Consider the following 6,170-nt stretch of genomic DNA (forward strand, 5'->3'; position numbering starts at 1 on the left):
GGCCACAGCCATTGCAAAGTTACATTAACAGTCCCAAACCCACCCTGGCCAACCTTGTAACTTGGTGGGCTTTTACCCTGAACTGTAACTGTAGCGTGGAGACCTCTCACAAAAAGGAACTCATGAACCAAGTAAATGGTGTATCAATGGCATTGCCACCAGGAGTTGTTGCCTCTTCCTTATATATATGTTTGCCAATTGTTATAGCTTGGCCCTCCTACCCCATCTCATTAGAGTGACAGGATATCTTACTGTCCCTGAATAATATAGTGTTCTGAAACATAGTCCAGAGCCTTACCTAAGGGCACCCCTATCGCCCTTCTCCGATATCAAGTTCCCGGGTCAAGTTTGGGCTGCAGGTTTTTCCATTTCCATACATTATCAAGTGTATAGTGTGTAAAGAGGGGACATGATTACACTTTACAAGTACATTAGAGGACATTATAGACAAATGGCAGGGGACCTTTTTACCCATAAAGTGGATCACCGTACCAGAGGCCTCCCCTTTAGACTAGAAGAAAAGAACTTTCATTTGAAGCAACGTAGGGGGTTCATCACAGTCAGGACAGTGAGGTTGTGGAATGCACTGCCGGGTGATGTTGTGATTCTGATTCAGTTAATGACTATAAGAATGGCTTGGATGATTTTTTGGACAGACATAATATCAAAGGCTATTGTGATACTAAACTCTATAGTTAATATAGGTATGGGTATATAGAATTTTAATTAAAAGTAGGGAGGGGTGTGTGTATGGATGCTGGGTTTTCATTTGGAGGGGTTGAACTTGATGGACTTTGTCTTTTTTCAACCCAATTTAACTATGTAACTATGTAACTATGTATAAGAATGTGCCCATTGAGGGGGTCGGGGGCCCTCTGTTAGTGTCTCAGAATTGTGTCTAAGTCATTCAGTGGGGAGAAGAAAATTGAGAACCTACCCAAACCCTTCTGGTTTCTTTGACGGGTCGATGACTGCTCAGACCCAGATTTGTGGAAAGGCCACCTAGGCCCAGGCCTTGGGTGGCAGGATTTTAGGGGGTGGCATGCTGTCCAACCAAACCCACATTGGTTCAAAAACACTGGGGATGCTCTAGAGATACAATCATTTTTTAAATTTCCCATGTGCCAATCTCCATTCCCTCAATTTTCTCTTGACTTCCATAAAGGTATTACGTTTCTTTTGTAGACCAGACGAGTAGTCAGGGTATATTGCAATCCTGTTACCTTCATTGATTAGGTCCCGTTTGTCTCTTGCCAGGGCCAGGATGATATTTCCATCTCTATAGTTCAGTAAGCGCAGCAGGAAGGGCTTAGGGGGTGTCCCAGGAATAGGGGGCCTCCCTGGGACTCGGTGAGCCCACTCCACTACAAAACAGGAGGACAGATTGTTCACTCCCAGGGTGTCTTTTATCCAGCTCTCTATGAATGCCTCTGGGTTGTTACCCTCAGATCTTTCAGGGAGACTGATTATCTCTGGTTGTTCCTCTGTTGGCGATTCTCATAGTCCTCCAGGAGATCTGCCAGGGTGCGTATCTGTTGGGTAAGTTGTTGTATCTGATTGAGTAGTGGGTCACACCTCTCCTCTAGCCCAGATATACGTCCCTCTGCAGTGGTCACTCTTTTTCGTACCATTTGCAAGTTTGCTCTGAGTAATGAAACATCCACCTTTAGTTCTTCAATTTCTGTGGAGATCCATCATCCATGTCCCTAGGTGGGGAGTCTGGCCCTTTATCTCTCTTCATGGTATATTGTTCAAGAGTTTTCTGTCTGGGGCCGTATTTGCCCATACTCAGATCACGGTATATAGCACTAGATGTCCCTCTGTATGTGCCCAGCCTGAGGTGTGTGTGCAATGCCTTGATCACTGGGTTACAGTAACATCAGTGCTCCATGTCTGCATTAATTTAGGGTCTTTCAGGACCCAGAGTGGGGGTACTCTATTAGAGAGCCAGAGCAGAGCTTCTTTGTATTGCTTTGCTGCCAGAGTATACAGCAGAGTGGTGTTTTCCAGCAGAAAAAGGGATGACTGCTAATGTTAATTGCAATGGCAATTTTGCACATATGCTGTCAGGTCTCCACAAGTGGATTATCAGTCTCACAAGAAGGGGTTAATTGTGGGGCTCCTTTGCTGGAACTCTGCTTTGTCCCTGTGCCTTATACTGGCTGGGCAGGTGTGATCTGGGAGCTGTGTCTGACTTAACTCTGTATAAACAGTCTGTGTGGCTGGGTCTCCTGCATAGTTTTCTTATGTGCTTGGGGGAGAGAGTGCCCCTGGGGTCTCAGTTGTTGTACACCTTGTACAGAGGGATAAGGAGCCCCTCTTTCCCTGTACCTGGATCTCTTTTGGTGTCCGGTTAGGTGCTGGCCAGGTGAATTCACATGCAAGTTCCGGACGGGCCCGCCGCTGGATTGGCGGTTACACAAGTCCCCAGCTTCTATTGTGGTACTAGGCCGCAATTTTATCTTGGCCGTCCGGAGCCCTAGAAAGCTGCTTTTTGAGGATTTATGGTCCTCTACACTATTATTTCTACAAATAATAGTGGATTTGCCCAAATACATTTTATTCTATTTATTATTTTAGAACTTTGTCTGTAATTAACTTCTCCTACTCACTAAGAAGGTCTCCCCTTGTGTCAGTATACAAGAAACTAAACTGAATACATTTTTCTTGGAAAACAAAAAAAAATAAAACCAAATAAATCAAATTAATAATGAATAGTTTATTTGTTTCTTTTCAAACAAATAGATGTTGTTCTTTGTTGGATTCCATATTTCTTTCTTGTAGGCTGCCATCGGGGACCAAGATGTTATACTGGGGCCCAAGATGACAAATGGGCCCCTTATGCCCCCGTCCCTCCCCCCGATGGTGCCTTTGTGCTTCAGTTCTTCAGTTCTTTAGTTCTTCCAGCCTTTCTGTAGTTGTTTAGCGATGCTCCTCTTCACACCCATTTCATCACGGAGCCCAGTAATAAAGGGGTGCCCGAGGAGCTCGCGTGCGGTGGGTCTTTTATTTGGATTTTTCTGCACGCACTCGCTGATAAAGAAGTAGAATTCTTCACTCCTAGAAAAAACAAAATTTAGTCAATATTATAATTGTTCATGTTATAAATATAATATTTTATGAAACAGTTCATGCCATAAAAAGACTATTAAAGGAATCAGAACCCACAAGGACAGCCATGTGCCCTGAATATCCCATAAGCCTCCCTGTTTAAAGGAACTCACTGACGCCAATTAATCATTAATCACCAATCAGTAAGTCTTGATGGTGTCGCTCCCCATCCCTCCCTATAACTTCTCCCTTGCCTATTCCCCCCTATTTCATCCCGACTCTCTTTTTCTTTTGTACCCCCCTTACTCCCATGTCAATTTCCCCACCTCCCCCTCACTCTCTTTTCCTATTTCAGGGGAAGTCACTCACCAGTTGTTCCCCGTGAGTGTTACAGCAGGACCTTTGACAATTCTGTTGATCAGCTTGTGGCCCCTCAGATTGCCGTATGCTACAGGTTAGAAGAAAATAATATATTAGAACATGGTGATAATGACACTATTTAGTAAAATTCATTGTTTCATTTACAAAGGATACAACATTATTCTGTGTTAGACACATTAATACCCTGTGTCATTGTTTAGTAACAATTCTTTATGGATGATGGGACAGACACATGATAAGAGTTACTTACGGAGATAGCCCTGTGCCATTTCAATGGCGCTGACTCCCAATGACCAGATGTCGGCCTACATATCAAAATATAGGGAAAAAACAAATATTAGACAAGAGTTTATACAGGGGACATTAAAAGCATTCCAGTAATAGATTATTCTGATAGTTCTTCTGTCAATCCACCCCCTGAAAGTGGCTCTATGTGAAACTGTGAATAACACACCCATTAGAATTATGCCACTCTGTACTGATAGAAAACATGTCATTTTCCTAAATAATGGCACTAAACAGAGCCCCAGAGAGAAGTTTGATGTTACACAGAGTTATAAAAACCCAAAAAGAAGAAGTAGTTAAATGAGGTTGGTTTGTTCCATTCTTGTTCCCTGCACTTAGAATGCATTTCTCTCTCTCACTTCAGATCCCCCTCTCATAGCAGGGCAAGTACTTTACAACTTTGTTTTCACTGTTATGAGAGACTTATGTGAAATGAGTGAGCAAAACATTGCATGCGCTTCACCCCATGTAGCCGATATACAGAATAAATAAAGGTAACAATACCCTGTGGTCATAGTCCAGATGGTCATTTACGAGACAGGCAAGTGCCTCGGGAGCCATATATGCAGGAGTCCCGTTGGTGCTGGAACTCCTCTTCCCAATGGTGGCAAATTCAAAATCACCTGAAATTAAATGATAAAAACATTCATTCTAATGTTGAAAATTCAGTCCAACAATAAATTATGAAAGAACCTATTTATTGTTCATTTTCTGGAAAACATTTGCATGGGAGAAAGTGTTAGTGAAGGAATATTGTTTATGTCGGATTAAAGATTTTCAAAGGTTTATGTAAATATTTGTGGCCTTGTGAGACTAAGCAAGAGAAATTGAGAGAGAAAATGAAACAATAAAACTCTCTCACTTTACATTTCCTAAATCTTCAAAATGTCCCCCCTAAGTGTTACTTACAGATTTTCACATCTCCGGATGATGTCAGCCTGAGGTTTTCAGGTTTCAGGTCGTGATGAATGACATGATATTTCTGAAGATGACACAGACCCTGGGAAATGAATAAAATCAAAGTGAGAAAAGAAATATTTAACTATTGACATAAATCGTGAATAGAAGCAGAGAGGTTCCCGTATGACATACCTTTAAGACCTCTTTGCAAATGTACGAGGTCCACTTCTCGCCCAGTGAATTGTTTCTCCTTGTCTCCCTGAGGCCACTGACTGAGCCCTCAAAAAGTTCCAGAGAGATCTAGAAGACAAATAAAGAACATAAAGCCTATAATTGCTACAGTTATACAATATATGACATGTAACTGGCCTGTTTTATGGTGATGTGCATTTTTACCAAACTAATCCTATTTCCATGTAAAATACAAGTTTATATTAATTCTCTTGATTGGCCAATTTGGTCCATAAAGTTTTACCTATCTGAATAAACATTTCCTTACCCATAAACCTTGGGTTTTTGACTTGTTCTTTGTGTTATGATAGTAGGCCCCATAAAAGTTGATGATGTTTCGGTGGCCTGAAAGCTTTGGGAGAATTTCCAGTTCATCATTGAGGTATTTTTCATTCTAAAACAAAAGAAACACAATTAAATAAAATGGATACAATTAACATTTAAAATACCCCCAACCTAGTTATAAAAAATGACAAACAATTCCATCCATCAGGTTATTACTGCCATTCTATAATGCATCTGCTAAACCCAGAAGAGCATTTCACTGGCACAGACCTGGGGACATGTCAGTATTTGGTTATTATGTTCTACTTCTACTGATAATCATAACATAGGAGCAACCAGAGGCTTATTAGTATCTAATAATAGGAACAGTATGAAGTCATTACCTCCCTGTTGGGTATAATATTGATGGCCACCTCCATTTGTTTCTCACAGTGCCATCCCTGGAACAAAAGTAGAAAGAAGCTCTGTTATGATTATGAACTTAACAGATGGATAAAGCCAACAGATATTGCAAGTGACTAGAGCAAGGTTTAGAGGCTAATTCAGAAACACACAAAAAATACAGAAAGGACAATACTATAGAAAGAAAGACCAAGAAGCAGAAATAGGAAATCATCCAAAAAGACGACATTGAATGGAATATCTCACCAAATGAATTGGTCCAAATCTTCCCTTTCCGATGGGCTCGCCCAACTTCAAAAATCTCCCGGGTTCCTAAAAGGTAAAATTGTATTTAAAAACATGATAAATAATTATATTAAAATATTCATATTGAAAAAATATAATGTAGGTGGATAAATAAATAAATAAACAGGTGGTATAGGGAAAACTTGTAAATGGGATATTAAGGGAGAAGACAGAGGCTGGAGTAATAAAGTAAAACCATGAAAATTGTGCTTTTAGTGTTCCACAATACAGTTTTGTAATATTTCCTTACCGGGAGCTTCTTGGAAAGAGGAGATGCATCATCCTCCTGGGGAAGAAAAAAGAAAGTTTATCAGATGAGTTCTGTTAAAACTATTATTGATGGAAAGGTT

General features: G+C 40.7%; 2 long non-coding RNA genes across 2 annotated transcripts; both read right to left on the reverse strand.

Annotated features, from left to right (window-relative positions):
• Positions 1-3,402: 3,402 nt before the first annotated feature.
• On the reverse strand, positions 3,403-4,386 carry LOC121400720. The gene is made up of 3 exons (XR_005965934.1): positions 4,222-4,386; positions 3,683-3,737; positions 3,403-3,499 (listed from the first exon to the last, which is right to left on the reverse strand). It is a non-coding gene; the product is annotated as an uncharacterized LOC121400720 (long non-coding RNA).
• A 565-nt stretch (positions 4,387-4,951) lies between these two features.
• Positions 4,952-5,848, reverse strand: LOC121400721. The gene is made up of 3 exons (XR_005965935.1): positions 5,782-5,848; positions 5,517-5,573; positions 4,952-5,242 (listed from the first exon to the last, which is right to left on the reverse strand). It is a non-coding gene; the product is annotated as an uncharacterized LOC121400721 (long non-coding RNA).
• Positions 5,849-6,170: the final 322 nt, after the last annotated feature.

The sequence above is a fragment of the Xenopus laevis genome, chromosome 2S (genome assembly GCF_017654675.1).
Source record: "Xenopus laevis strain J_2021 chromosome 2S, Xenopus_laevis_v10.1, whole genome shotgun sequence".
Classification (NCBI taxonomy): Eukaryota; Metazoa; Chordata; class Amphibia; order Anura; family Pipidae; genus Xenopus; species Xenopus laevis.